This window comes from Bufo gargarizans, chromosome 5, assembly GCF_014858855.1.
Source record: "Bufo gargarizans isolate SCDJY-AF-19 chromosome 5, ASM1485885v1, whole genome shotgun sequence".
NCBI lineage: Eukaryota > Metazoa > Chordata > Amphibia > Anura > Bufonidae > Bufo > Bufo gargarizans.
In genome coordinates this window covers 288328293-288344440 of record NC_058084.1, presented here as the reverse complement: position 1 = coordinate 288344440, position 16148 = coordinate 288328293, and the positions used below count along the sequence as shown (strand labels likewise).

Sequence of the window (16148 nt, the reverse complement as noted above, 5' to 3'; positions counted from 1 at the left end):
TAGCAGAGAATCAGGCTTCACGTCAGCCACCACTGCAACAGTCCATTGTCATAAATTTAGGCCCAGCACCCAGGCAGAGGAGAGAGGTCCCGTAACAGAGAATCTGGCTTCATGTCAGCAGAGAATCAGTCTTCATATCATAGCAGAGAATCAGGCTTCACGTCACCCACCACTGTAAGAGTCAATTTTCATAAATTTAGGCCCAGAACCCAGGCAGAGGAGAAAGGTCCCGTAACAGACAATCTGGCTTCATGTCAGCAGAGAATCAGTCTTCATATCATAGCAGAGAATCAGGCTTCACGTCACCCACCACTGTAAGAGTCAATTTTCATAAATTTAGGCCCAGAACCCAGGCAGAGGAGAAAGGTCCCGTAACAGACAATCTGGCTTCATGTCAGCAGAGAATCAGTCTTCATATCATAGCAGAGAATCAGGCTTCACGTCACCCACCACTGTAAGAGTCAATTTTCATAAATTTAGGCCCAGAACCCAGGTAGAGGAGAAAGGTCCCGTAACAGACAATCTGGCTTCATGACAGCAGAGAATCAGTCTGCATGTCATAGCAGAGAATCAGGCTTCACGTCAGCCACCACTGCAACAGTCCATTGTCATAAATTTAGGCCCAGCACCCAGGCAGAGGAGAGAGGTCCCGTAAAAGAGGATCTGGCTTCATGTCAGCAGAGAATCAGTCTGCATGTCATAGCAGAGAATCAGGCTTCACGTCAGCCACCACTGCAACAGTCCATTGTCATAAATTTAGGCCCAGCACCCAGGCAGAGGAGAGAGGTCCCGTAACAGAGGATCTGGCTTCATGTCAGCAGAGAATCAGTCTGCATGTCATAGCAGAGAATCAGGCTTCACGTCAGCCACCACTGCAACAGTCCATTGTCATAAATTTAGGCCCAGCACCCAGGCAGAGGAGAGAGGTCCCGTAACAGACAATCTGGCTTCATGTCAGCAGAGAATTAGTCTGCATGTCATAGCAGAGAATCAGGCTTCATGTCAGCCACCACTGCAACAGTCCATTGGCATATATTTAGGCCTAGCACACAGGCAGAGGAGAGGTTCATTCAACTTTGGGTAGCATCGCAATATAATGGTAAAATGAAAATAAAAATAGGATTGAATGAGGAAGTGCCCTGGAGTCCAATAATATATGGTTATGGGGAGGTAGTTAATGTCTAATCTGGACAAGGGACGGACAGGTCCTGTGGGATCCATGCCTGGTTCATTTTTATGAACGTCAGCTTGTCCACATTGGCTGTAGACAGGCGGCTGCGTTTGTCTGTAATGACGCCCCCTGCCGTGCTGAATACACGTTCAGACAAAACGCTGGCTGCCGGGCAGGCCAGCACCTCCAAGGCATAAAAGGCTAGCTCTGGCCACGTGGACAATTTAGAGACCCAGAAGTTGAATGGGGCCGAACCATCAGTCAGTACGTGGAGGGGTGTGCACACGTACTGTTCCACCATGTTAGTGAAATGTTGCCTCCTGCTAACACGTTGCGTATCAGGTGGTGGTGCAGTTAGCTGTGGCGTGTTGACAAAAGTTTTCCACATCTCTGCCATGCTAACCCTGCCCTCAGAGGAGCTGGCCGTGACACAGCTGCCTTGGCGACCTCTTGCTCCTCCTCTGCCTTGGCCTTGGGCTTCCACTTGTTCCCCTGTGACATTTGGGAATGCTCTCAGTAGCGCGTCTACCAACGTGCGCTTGTACTCGCGCATCTTCCTATCACGCTCCAGTGCAGGAAGTAAGGTGGGCACATTGTCTTTGTAGCGTGGATCCAGCAGGGTGGCAACCCAGTAGTCCGCACAGGTTAAAATGTGGGCAACTCTGCTGTCGTTGCGCAGGCACTGCAGCATGTAGTCGCTCATGTGTGCCAGGCTGCCCAGGGGTAAGGACAAGCTGTCCTCTGTGGGAGGCGTATCGTCATCGTCCTGCCTTTCCCCCCAGCCACGCACCAGTGATGGACCCGAGCTGCGTTGGGTGCCACCCCGCTGTGACCATGCTTCATCCTCATCCTCCTCCACCTCCTCCTCATCCTCGTCCTCCTCGTCCTCCAGTAGTGGGCCCTGGCTGGCCACATTTGTACCTGGCCTCTGCTGTTGCAAAAAACCTCCCTCTGAGTCACTTCGAAGAGACTGGCCTGAAAGTGCTAAAAATGACCCCTCTTCCTCATCCTCCTCCTCCTCCTCCTGGGCCACCTCCTGTTCCATCATCGCCCTAAGTGTTTTCTCAAGGAGACATAGAAGTGGTATTGTAACGCTGATAACGGTGTCATCGCCACTGGCCATGTTGGTGGAGTACTCGAAACAGCGCAACAGGGCACACAGGTCTCGCATGGAGGCCCAGTCATTGGTGGTGAAGTGGTGCTGTTCTGTAGTGCGACTGACCCGTGCGTGCTGCAGCTGAAACTCCACTATGGCCTGCTGCTGCTCGCACAGTCTGTCCAGCATGTGCAAGGTGGAGTTCCACCTGGTGGGCACGTCGCATATGAGGCGGTGAGCGGGAAGGCCGAAGTTACGCTGTAGCGCAGACAGGCGAGCAGCGGCAGGATGTGAACGCCGGAAGCGCGAACAGACGGCCCGCACTTTATGCAGCAGCTCTGACATGTCGGGGTAGTTGTGAATGAACTTCTGCACCACCAAATTCAGCACATGCGCCAAGCAAGGGATGTGCGTCAAATTGGCTAGTCCCAGAGCTGCAACGAGATTTCGCCCATTATCACACACCACCAGGCCGGGCTTGAGGCTCACCGGCAGCAACCACTCGTCGGTCTGTTGTTCAATACCCCGCCACAACTCCTGTGCGGTGTGGGGCCTGTCCCCCAAACATATGAGTTTCAGAATGGCCTGCTGACGTTTACCCCGGGCTGTGCTGAAGTTGGTGGTGAAGGTGTGTGGCTGACTGGATGAGCAGGTGGAAGAAGAGGAGGAGGAAGCCGAGAAGGAGGAGGTGGCAACAGGAGGCAAAGAATGTTGCCCTGCGATCCTTGGCGGCGGCAGGACGTGCGCCAAACAGCTCTCCGCCTGGGGCCCAGCTGCCACTACATTTACCCAGTGTGCAGTTAGGGAGATATAGCGTCCCTGGCCGTGCTTACTGGTCCACGTATCTGTGGTTAGGTGGACCTTGCTACAGATGGCGTTGCGCAGTGCACACTTGATTTTATCGGATACTTGGTTGTGCAGGGAAGGCACGGCTCTCTTGGAGAAGTAGTGCCGGCTGGGAACAACATACTGTGGGACAGCAAGCGACATGAGCTGTTTGAAGCTGTCTGTGTCCACCAGCCTAAATGACAGCATTTCATAGGCCAGTAGTTTAGAAATGCTGGCATTCAGGGCCAGGGATCGAGGGTGGCTAGGTGGGAATTTACGCTTTCTATCAAATGTTTGTGAGATGGAGAGCTGAACGCTGGCGTGTGACATGGTTGAGACGCTTGGTGACGGAGGTGGTGGTGGTGGTGTTGGTGGTACATCCCCTGTTTGCTGGGCGGCAGGTGCCAACGTTCCTCCAGAGGCGGAGGAAGAGGCCGAGGCGGCAGCAGCAGAATAGGCCGAGGCGGCAGCAGCAGAAGAGGTAGCAGGGGGAGCCTGAGTGACTTCCTTGGTTTTAAGGTGTTTACTCCACTGCAGTTCATGCTTTGCATGCAGGTGCCTGGTCATGCAGGTTGTGCTCAGGTTCAGAACGTTAATGCCTCGCTTCAGGCTCTGATGGCACAGCGTGCAAACCACTCGGGTCTTGTCGTCAGCACATTGTTTGAAGAAGTGCCATGCCAGGGAACTCCTTGAAGCTGCCTTTGGGGTGCTCGGTCCCAGATGGCGGCGGTCAGTAGCAGGCGGAGTCTCTTGGCGGCGGGTGTTCTGCTTTTGCCCACTGCTCCCTCTTTTGCTACGCTGTTGGCTCGGTCTCACCACTGCCTCTTCCTCCGAACTGTGAAAGTCAGTGGCACGACCTTCATTCCATGTGGGGTCTAGGACCTCATCGTCCCCTGCATCGTCTTCCACCCAGTCTTGATCCCTGACCTCCTGTTCAGTCTGCACACTGCAGAAAGACGCAGCAGTTGGCACCTGTGTTTCGTCATCATCAGAGACATGCTGAGGTGGTATTCCCATGTCCTCATCATCAGGAAACATAAGTGGTTGTGCGTCAGTGCATTCTATGTCTTTCACCGCTGGGGAAGGGCTAGGTGGATGCCCTTGGGAAACCCTGCCAGCGGAGTCTTCAAACAGCATAAGAGACTGCTGCATAACTTGAGGCTGAGACAGTTTCCCTGGTATGCATGGGGGTGATGTGACAGACTGATGGGGTTGGTTTTCAGGCGCCATCTGTGCGCTTTCTGCAGAAGACTGGGTGGGAGATAATGTGAACGTGCTGGATCCACTGTCGGCCACCCAATTGACTAATGCCTGTACCTGCTCAGGCCTTACCATCCTTAGAACGGCATTGGGCCCCACCATATATCGCTGTAAATTCTGGCGGCTACTGGGACCTGAGGTAGTTGGTACACTAGGACGTGTGGATGTGGCAGAACGGCCACGTCCTCTCCCAGCACCAGAGGGTCCACTAACACCACCACGACCATGTCCACGTCCGCGTCCCTTACTAGATGTTTTTCTCATTGTTATGGTTCACCACAACAACAAATATATTATTTGGCCCAATGTATTGTATTCAAATTCAGCGGGATATAAATTTGAGGCCTAGTATTTAGGCGCTGGGTGACCGGTATGGATTTAGTGACAGAATTAGACTTGGAAATGCACAGAAGCGTGTGTGTGAAGTTATTCTGAATGACCCAATGTGCACCTTGAATATTATATACCCTTTTTGGGATAGATTTCAAATAGCTCTGATATAGCAGGAACCACTAAATTATGAAATTGCTAAATTGGGAATTGTACTTCAACCCAGAACAAAAAATGTGCTTTGACGGGCACTAAATAACTTTCCCAGCTACAACAGGACAGCGGTAACGAGAGATTTAGAGGGATTTAAATTTGAGGCCTAGTATTTAGGCGCTGGGTGACAGGTATGGGTTTAGTGACAGAATTAGACTTGGAAATACACAGTAGCGGGTGTGTGTGAAGTTATTCTGAATGACCCTATGTGCACCTTCAATATTATATACCCTTTTAGGGATAGATTTCAAATAGCTCTGATATAGCAGAAACCACTAAATTATGAAATTGCTAAATTGGGAATTGTACTTCAACCCAGAACAAAAAATGTGCTTTGACGGACACTAAATATCTTGCCCAGCAACAACAGTACAGCGGTAACGAGAGATTTAGCGGGATATAAATTTGAGGCCTAGTATTTAGGCGCTGGGTCACCGGTATGGATTTAGTGACAGAATTAGACTTGGAAATGCACAGAAGCGTGTGTGTGAAGTTATTCTGAATGACCCTATGTGCACCTTCAATATTATATACCCTTTTAGGGATAGATTTCAAATAGCTCTGATATAGCAGAAACCACTAAATTATGAAATTGCTAAATTGGGAATTGTACTTCAACCCAGAACAAAAAATGTGCTTTGACGGACACTAAATATCTTGCCCAGCAACAACAGTACAGCGGTGGGTAACGAGAGATTTAGAGGGATTTAAATTTGAGGCCTAGTATTTAGGCGCTGGGTCACCGGTATGGATTTAGTGACAGAATTAGACTTGGAAATGCACAGAAGCGTGTGTGTGAAGTTATTCTGAATGACCCTATGTGCACCTTCAATATTATATACCCTTTTAGGGATAGATTTCAAATAGCTCTGATATAGCAGAAACCACTAAATTATGAAATTGCTAAATTGGGAATTGTACTTCAACCCAGAACAAAAAATGTGCTTTGACGGACACTAAATATCTTGCCCAGCAACAACAGTACAGCGGTGGGTAACGAGAGATTTAGAGGGATTTAAATTTGAGGCCTAGTATTTAGGCGCTGGGTCACCGGTATGGATTTAGTGACAGAATTAGACTTGGAAATGCACAGAAGCGTGTGTGTGAAGTTATTCTGAATGACCCTATGTGCACCTTCAATATTATATACCCTTTTAGGGATAGATTTCAAATAGCTCTGATATAGCAGAAACCACTAAATTATGAAATTGCTAAATTGGGAATTGTACTTCAACCCAGAACAAAAAATGTGCTTTGACGGACACTAAATATCTTGCCCAGCAACAACAGTACAGCGGTGGGTAACGAGAGATTTAGAGGGATTTAAATTTGAGGCCTAGTATTTAGGCGCTGGGTCACCGGTATGGATTTAGTGACAGAATTAGACTTGGAAATGCACAGAAGCGTGTGTGTGAAGTTATTCTGAATGACCCTATGTGCACCTTCAATATTATATACCCTTTTAGGGATAGATTTCAAATAGCTCTGATATAGCAGAAACCACTAAATTATGAAATTGCTAAATTGGGAATTGTACTTCAACCCAGAACAAAAAATGTGCTTTGACGGACACTAAATATCTTGCCCAGCAACAACAGTACAGCGGTGGGTAACGAGAGATTTAGAGGGATTTAAATTTGAGGCCTAGTATTTAGGCGCTGGGTCACCGGTATGGATTTAGTGACAGAATTAGACTTGGAAATGCACAGAAGCGTGTGTGTGAAGTTATTCTGAATGACCCTATGTGCACCTTCAATATTATATACCCTTTTAGGGATAGATTTCAAATAGCTCTGATATAGCAGAAACCACTAAATTATGAAATTGCTAAATTGGGAATTGTACTTCAACCCAGAACAAAAAATGTGCTTTGACGGACACTAAATATCTTGCCCAGCAACAACAGTACAGCGGTGGGTAACGAGAGATTTAGAGGGATTTAAATTTGAGGCCTAGTATTTAGGCGCTGGGTCACCGGTATGGATTTAGTGACAGAATTAGACTTGGAAATGCACAGAAGCGTGTGTGTGAAGTTATTCTGAATGACCCTATGTGCACCTTCAATATTATATACCCTTTTAGGGATAGATTTCAAATAGCTCTGATATAGCAGAAACCACTAAATTATGAAATTGCTAAATTGGGAATTGTACTTCAACCCAGAACAAAAAATGTGCTTTGACGGACACTAAATATCTTGCCCAGCAACAACAGTACAGCGGTGGGTAACGAGAGATTTAGAGGGATTTAAATTTGAGGCCTAGTATTTAGGCGCTGGGTCACCGGTATGGATTTAGTGACAGAATTAGACTTGGAAATGCACAGAAGCGTGTGTGTGAAGTTATTCTGAATGACCCTATGTGCACCTTCAATATTATATACCCTTTTAGGGATAGATTTCAAATAGCTCTGATATAGCAGAAACCACTAAATTATGAAATTGCTAAATTGGGAATTGTACTTCAACCCAGAACAAAAAATGTGCTTTGACGGACACTAAATATCTTGCCCAGCAACAACAGTACAGCGGTGGGTAACGAGAGATTTAGAGGGATTTAAATTTGAGGCCTAGTATTTAGGCGCTGGGTCACCGGTATGGATTTAGTGACAGAATTAGACTTGGAAATGCACAGAAGCGTGTGTGTGAAGTTATTCTGAATGACCCTATGTGCACCTTCAATATTATATACCCTTTTAGGGATAGATTTCAAATAGCTCTGATATAGCAGAAACCACTAAATTATGAAATTGCTAAATTGGGAATTGTACTTCAACCCAGAACAAAAAATGTGCTTTGACGGACACTAAATATCTTGCCCAGCAACAACAGTACAGCGGTAACGAGAGATTTAGAGGGATTTAAATTTGAGGCCTAGTATTTAGGCGCTGGGTGACAGGTATGGGTTTAGTGACAGAATTAGACTTGGAAATACACAGTAGCGGGTGTGTGTGAAGTTATTCTGAATGACCCAATGTGCACCTTCAATATTATATACCCTTTTAGGGATAGATTCCAAATAGCTCTGATATAGCAGGAACCACTAAATTATGAAATTGCTAAATTGGGAATTGTACTTCAACCCAGAACAAAAAATGTGCTTTGACGGACACTAAATATCTTGCCCAGCAACAACAGTACAGCGGTAACGAGAGATTTAGAGGGATTTAAATTTGAGGCCTAGTATTTAGGCGCTGGGTGACAGGTATGGGTTTAGTGACAGAATTAGACTTGGAAATACACAGTAGCGGGTGTGTGTGAAGTTATTCTGAATGACCCAATGTGCACCTTCAATATTATATACCCTTTTAGGGATAGATTCCAAATAGCTCTGATATAGCAGGAACCACTAAATTATGAAATTGCTAAATTGGGAATTGTACTTCAACCCAGAACAAAAAATGTGCTTTGACGGACACTAAATATCTTGCCCAGCTACAGCACTAGGGACAGATTTAGCTGGATATAAATTTGAGGCCTAGTATTTAGGCGCTGGGTGACCGGTATGGATTTAGTGACAGAATTAGACTGGGATATGGCCAAAAAATAAACAGACTATTGCTGGTTAAATGCACTTGGTGTGACAGCTTCACCCTGATGTAGGCTTTAGCCAAAAAACAACCACACCATTGAGGGTTAAATGCACTTGGTGACAGGCGCAGCTTGCCCCTGATTTTGTATATGGCCAAAAAATGAACAGACTATTGCTGGTTAAATGCACTTGGTGTGACAGCTTCACCCTGATGTAGGCTTTAGCCAAAAAACAACCACACCATTGAGGGTTAAATGCACTTGGTGACAGGCGCAGCTTGCCCCTGATTTTGTATATGGCCAAAAAATGAACAGACTATTGCTGGTTAAATGCACTTGGTGTCACAGCTTCACCCTGATGTAGGCTTTAGCCAAAAAACAACCACACCATTGAGGGTTAAATGCACTTGGTGACAGGCGCAGCTTGCCCCTGATTTTGTATATGGCCAAAAAATGAACAGACTATTGCTGGTTAAATGCACTTGGTGTGACAGCTTCACCCTGATGTAGGCTTTAGCCAAAAAACAACCACACCATTGAGGGTTAAATGCACTTGGTCGCAGCTTGTGCTGGCGCACCACAAGACACAAAATGGCCGCCGATCACCCCAGAAAAATGAGACTGACAAACGGTCTGTGCAGCCTAAAAACAGTGAGCAATTGAGGATCAGCAGCTCAATGATCCACAGCTGCAGATCGATCAGTTAATCAAGTCCTTTGGAGGAGTTAATCTGCCTAATCTCGCCCTACTGTCGCAGCCGCAACCTCTCCCTACGCTAATCAGAGCAGAGTGACGGGCGGCGCTATGTGACTCCAGCTTAAATAGAGGCTGGGTCACATGGTGCTCTGGCCAATCACAGCCATGCCAATAGTAGGCATGGCTGTGATGGCCTCTTGGGGCAAGTAGTATGACGCTTGTTGATTGGCTGCTTTGCAGCCTTTCAAAAAGCGCCAAGAAAGCGTCACAAAAGCGCCAAGAAAGCGACGAACACCGAACCCGAACCCGGACTTTTACGAAAATGTCCGGGTTCGGGTCCGTGTCACGGACACCCCAAAATTCGGTACGAACCCGAACTATACAGTTCGAGTTCGCTCATCCCTAGTTGTGGTCCTGGTCAAGACAATCTCCTGAACTCCAAACTGAATGTCAGAATGGGAAAGAAAGGTGGGCTACAACAGCAGAAGACCCCACCGGGTACCACTCATCTCCACTACAAATAGGAAAAAGAGGCTACAATTTGCACGAGCTCACCAAAATTGGACTGTTGAAGACTGGAAAAATGTTGCCTGGTCTGATGAGTCTCGATTTCTGTTGAGACATTCAAATGGTAGAGTCCGAATTTGGCGTAAACAGAATGAGAACATGTATCCATCATGCCTTGTTACCACTGTGCAGGCTGGTGGTGGTGGTGTAATGGTGTAGGGGATGTTTTCTGGGCACACTTTAGGCCCCTTAGTGCCAATTGGCCACGGGCTACCTGAGCATTGTTTCTGACCATGTCCATCCCTTCATGACCACCATGTACCCATCCTCTGATGGCTACTTCCAGCAGGATAATGCACCATGTCACAAAGCTCGAATAATTTCAAATTGGTTTCTTGAACATGACAATGAGTTCACTGTACTAAGATGGCCCCCACAGTCACTAGATCTCAACCCAATAGAGCATCTTTGGGATGTGGTGGAACGGGAGCTTAGTGCCCTGGATGTGCATCCCTCAAATCTCCATCAACTGCAAGATGCTATCCTATCAATATGGGCCAACATTTCTAAAGAATGCTATCAGCACCTTGTTGAATCAATGCCACGTAGAATTAAGGCAGTTCTGAAGGCAAAAGGGGGTCCAACACTGTATTAGTATGGTGTTCCTAATAATTCTTTAGGTGAGTGTATATTGCAATATATTATTTTCTTCTGTATATGTATACAAAAAATACAAATTACAAAACTTTTCAAGAAATGTTTAATGTGTATTGTGTAACACAGTAACAGATCTTTTTCCAAACAATGTAAAGATGAAGACTAAGTAAAACATTACATTTCTTCCTCCTGTCCTGATTACTTATTTGTATTGCACAAAAATAAAAAGCTGCACATATTTGAACTAAAAACCCTTCAAGTTCAACAGGTTTATTTTCCATCAAAGGGAACCTGTCATCAGCTTTAGGCCGAATGCACACGGCGATGTTCTGCGGCCGTGTGCGGTCCGTGGTATGCCGGCCTGGATTCCTGCTGACAGCAGGAGCGCACAACGGCATTGGTTGCTATGACGCCGTGCGCTTCATGCCGCCGCTGCACTACAGCAACACACTCGTTTGATCTATACGAGTGTATTACTGTAATGCAGCGGCGGCATGAAGCGCACGGCGTCATAGCAACTAATGACGCCGTGCGCTCCTGCTCTCAGCAGGAATCCAGGCCGGCATACCACGGACCGCACACGGCTGCAGAACACGGCCGTGTGCATTCGGCCTTATGCTGCCCATACTAACGGCAGTATAAAGTAGAGACAGGTGAGTGGATTTCATCGGTCTGTGTAGTTTAAAAGTAATTTGTTGGCGAGAACTAACTTCACAAACATTGCAGACTGGGCCTGGAAAAGAGTCACAGCCACCTGAGAAGAGTCATTGATATTTATGAATTCTTGCTCTCCCTGCCCACCTGCTGATGATTGACAGTCTTCTACCTAGTTTTCTCACTTTCTTTCTAGGAGAGAACTGCCAACCATCAGCACATGGGCACGGAGAGTAGGAGATTATGAATAACCAGGACTCTTCTCAAGTACATTTGACTCTATTCAAGGCCTGGGCTGATTGTGATGCTGGTTCTCGGCAACCACTTAACTTTTAGCGCATGAGTGACACACCGCTGAAATCAGAAATTTATCACTTTTTTTATGCCGCCCTCAGTGACCTCAGTGAGGTCTGCATAAAGCTGATGACAGGTTCCCTTTAAATATACAACAAAATTGCAAATCAATATGTAGTGCAAATACAATCATAACTGTACGAACATCAGTGTTTATGCTCCTTGCGTGCAGTGATTAAACTTCTTGCACATCAGACAAGGTTTTTTTGCCAGGAACACAAGTTTGTCCACAGTCTCGGGCTTCAGTTCATTTCTTGGCTAGGCTTACCACCCTGGGAAAATTAGCCTGGTGCGGCCTCCACCACTCCAGTGGGTCAGCTTCTCCTTCTACATCCAGTGCCTGCAGGTAACTATTAAGCTCAATTTTAATTGCTTCTCTGTCAGTGAGGGCAGCTGGGCTAGGCTAAGCGGATGCCTTTTTTTTAAAAAGCTGCCCAGACTTTGTTTACTCCTCTTGGGTTCTCTCTGGGCTTCTCCATCAGCTCCTGTGCTTGTGTGTGTGATGGTGGTGACTCTGTGGCAGACACAGCTTGCGTCTCTAGCAGTGGCTGAATTTCTGCTGCTGCTTTTGTTGGTCATCTGCTATAGATGATGATCTGAAGCGTGGGTCGACCAAGGAGGCCATATCCAGGAGGTCATACGTTTCAGCATCTGAGTACTTCTCATTTAAATACTTGAGGGTGGCTCTCTTCATGTCATTCATCCGGTCTGTGTCAATGTCATCATCAGCTAGAGGAAGAACTGTGGTGTTTAGAAGGTGAGGCACAGGCTTAACATACGACACACTCACATACACTTCTCCAGACAGAGCATCTGTGAACTCCAACAGCAGATTGAGGGTCTTGCTCATAGATTCTAACACATCAATGTCCTGCCAAGTTGGTACCAGGTGCCTGGTTTTCCGGTCTGCTTTCAGGACCTGTGCTATGGCCTTCTCTTGTTCAAGCACTCACTGAATCATCTGCTGTTGAGACCCCCATCTTGTTGGTGTTTCAGTGATGAGGCGGTGAGGAGGCAGGTTTAGCTCAGCCTGGGCATTAGCCATTTGTCTTCCTTTTCCAAGTGTAAGAAAAGGCACTCCCTATTTTCTTGCTTTTGCCAATTGCATGTTCAACACAGTCGTCTTTCACACTTCTCTCTAAGGACAAAATTGGAAGATATTATTAGCACAGTCAACAACCCCTGCATAATGTTGAACTAGTCTAGGACTAAAATAAACGTTTACCTACCGATTGGGAGGTGGAGCCTGTGGCCGAAGCACTGCAGTCTTGTCCAGCCGTTCAATTCCACTGCTTTCACAATATTTGTGCCATTTATGCTCCTGAGTTCTTTCTTCACTTCCTCGCGGACTTTGTCATACAGTTTGGGCACTTCTGTTTGGCTAAAGTATTTGCGGCTAGGTACCTCGTAACGTGGATCGAGTGTCTTAATCATGTTCTGAAAGCCGCTTTTCTCCACTGTAAGAAACTGCACCATGTCCTTACACAGGTACAGGGTAATGGCATTTGTAATTTTAATCCACCGCTGATTTTTTTTTGCCTTTAGAAAATGCTTTTAAAATATCGGTCTTCTGGTGGGCAGGGGCAGGGCCACCTTTTTTATTTCCACTTGACTGACTGGCCGTTTGTGGAGGGCGCAGTTTTTGTCTATCTTCATATTCCAAAATGTGCTTCATTTTGAGGTAATAAAACAAATTTGTTTTATTCCCTCTTTTCGCTATTATTCTCGCCTGGCATAGTTTGCAGATTATATTGTTCTGCTCAACATCAGACTCCTTAAACCCAAGCCCGGTCCATATGACCAATGTCGCACCGGTCTTCTTTACGAGCACCTCTTCCTCTTCTGCCCCACGTGTAACTGGTGTAAGCTCCTCTATGCTTGCGAATTGCACAGCTTGATGACATCTAGGGCTGCAGGAAACGATTATTTTAGCAATCGAGTATTAATCTAGTACTCTTAAGACAAAACCTTCTCATACTATTACTAAAGTATTGCTATATGCTTTCTAAAAACAATATTTTTATTGTGGTTTATAAATAACCATGTGACATTTGCCATCATCTGCCTGCCATATGTCCCCCAGAAGAGCCAGTGCCATCAGCCCCCATGTGGCATTTGCCATTTGCCTGTGCCTGCCATATGTCCCCCAGAAGAGCCAGTGCCATCATACCCCATGTGGCATTTGCCATCTTCCTGCCATATGTCCCCCAGCCCAGAAGAGTTAGTGCCATCAGCCCCCATGTGGCATTTGCCATCTGCCTGCCATATGTCCCCCAGAAGAGCTAGTGTCATCAGCCCCTATGTGGCATTTGCCTGCCATATGTCCCCCAGCCCAGAAGAGCCAGTGCCATCAGCCCCCATGTGGTATTTGCCATCTGCCTGTGCCTGCCATATGTTCCCCAGAAGAGCCAGTGCCATCAGCCCCCATGTGGCATTTGCCATCTGCCTGTGCCTGCCATATGTTCCCCAGAAGAGCCAGTGCCATCAGCCCCCATGTGGCATTTGCCATCTGCCTTTGCCTGCCATATGTTCCCCAGAAGAGCCAGTGCCATCAGCCCCCATGTGGCATTTGCCATCTGCCTGTGCCTGCCATATGTTCCCCAGAAGAGCCAGTGCCATCAGCCCCCATGTGGCATTTTCCCCCCCAGGATCACTATACTTACCTATCCTGCAGCCCAGGATGCTCGGCGAGTCGGCAGTCTGCACTCTGCAGGTGTCGCGTCTTCTTCCCAGCATGCAGGACCTGACTTCACATACAGCGTCAGCCAGCGGGCTGACTCTGTGTGCACACCAGGCCCTGGCAACTACAGTACAGTGCGGTGCGGAGTCGGGAGCTGGAGCCACAGCGGTGAGAAGGTTCGGGTTCGTCTATTCACTACCGCTACTGGTCATATCGCGGTCAGGCGATATATGCGATATGGACAAAATCTGTATCATTGCACAGATTCATATCGTCCATATCGAATATATCGCCCACCCCTACTGCAGTATCACTATTTTTTTTATGTGCTGGTTGGTGTGATTGTCTACATATTTAAGACTGACTTCTATTGAATTATCTAAATGAGCTTTGTTACTGCATCGAAGCACAGAGCTTGAATCCATTACCGTATGCATGCTCAGGCTTGGTTCTTACTGTATCTATGTACAAATCTTGGTTTTGTTGCCGTCTCTATGCACAGAGCTCTGTTCTGTTACCGTCTCTATGCACAGAGCCTGGTTCTGTTACCGTCTCTATGCACAGAGCTCGGTTCTGCTACCATATCTATGAGCAGAGCTTGGTTCTGTTACCGTCTCTATGCACAGATCTTTATTCTGTTACCGTCTCTATGCACAGATCTCTGTTCTGTTACCATATCTATGCACAGAGCTTGGTTCTGTTACCGTCTCTATGCACAGATCTCTGTTCTGTTACCGTCTCTATGCACAGAGCTCGGTTCTGTTACAATATCTATGCGCAGATCTCTGTTCTGTTACCGTCTCCATGCACAGAGCTTGGTTCTGTTACCATATCTATGCGCAGAGCTTGGTTCTGTTACCGTCTCTATGCACAGATCTCTGTTCTGTTACCGTCTCTATGCACAGAGCTCGGTTCTGTTACCATATCTATGCGCAGAGCTTGGTTCTGTTACCGTCTCTATGCGCAGAGCTTGGTTCTGTTACCGTCTCTATGCACAGAGCTCGGTTCTGTTACAATATCTATGCGCAGATCTCTGTTCTGTTACCGTCTCTATGCACAGATCTCTGTTCTGTTACCGTCTCTATGCACAGAGCTTGGTTCTGTTACCATATCTATGCGCAGAGCTTGGTTCTGTTACCGTCTCTATGCGCAGAGCTTGGTTCTGTTACCGTCTCTATGCACAGTGCTCTGTTCTGTTACCGTCTCTATGCACAGAGCTTGGTTCTGTTACCATATCTATGCGCAGAGCTTGGTTCTGTTACCGTCTCTATGCACAGATCTCTGTTCTGTTACCATATCTATGCGCAGAGCTTGGTTCTGTTACCGTCTCTATGCACAGAGCTTGGCTCTGTTACCGTCTTTATGCACAGAGCTTGGTTCTGTTACCGTCTCTATGCACAGATCTTGGTTCTGTTACCGTCTCTATGTACAGAGCTTGGCTCTGTTATCGTCTCTATGAATAGAGCTTGGTTCTGTTACCGTCTTTATGAACAGAGCTTGGTTCTGTTACTGTCTCTATGCACAGATCTTGGTTCTGTTACCGTCTCTATGCACAGAGCTTGGTTCTGTTACCGTCTCTATGCACAGGTCTTGGTTCTGTTACAGTCTCTATGCACAGATCTCGGTTCTGTTACCGTGTCTATGCACAGAGCTTGGTTCTGTTACCGTCTCTATGCACAGAGCTCGGTTCTGTTACCGTCTCTATGCACAGAGCTCGGTTCTGTTACCGTCTCTATGCACAGAGCTTGGTTCTGTTACTGTTTCAGTGCACAGATCTTGGTTCTGTTACCGTCTCTATGCACAGATTTTGGTTCTGTTATCGTCTCTATGAATAGAGCTTGGTTCTGTTACCGTCTTTATGCACAGAGCTTGGTTCTGTTACTGTCTCTTTGCACAGATCTTGGTTCTGTTACCATCTCTATGCACAGAGCTTGGTTCTGTTACCGTCTCTATGCACAGAGCTCGGTTCTGTTACCGTCTCTATGCACAGAGCTCGGTTCTGTTACCGTATCTATGCACAGAGCTCGGTTCTGTTACCGTATCTATGCACAGAGCTCGGTTTTGTTACCGTCTCTATGCACAGAACTCGGTTCTGTTACCGTCTCTATGCACAGATCTCGGTTCTGTTACCGTCTTTATGCACAGAGCTTGGTTATGTTATCATATCTATGCA

The 16148-nt window shown here is 46.8% G+C and overlaps 1 protein-coding gene across 1 annotated transcript in view; it reads left to right on the top strand.

Moving 5' to 3' along the window:
* LOC122938867 (cadherin-12-like) overlaps positions 1-16148 on the top strand; it is a 159752-nt gene that overhangs the window by 85609 nt on the left and 57995 nt on the right. The window lies entirely within an intron of this gene.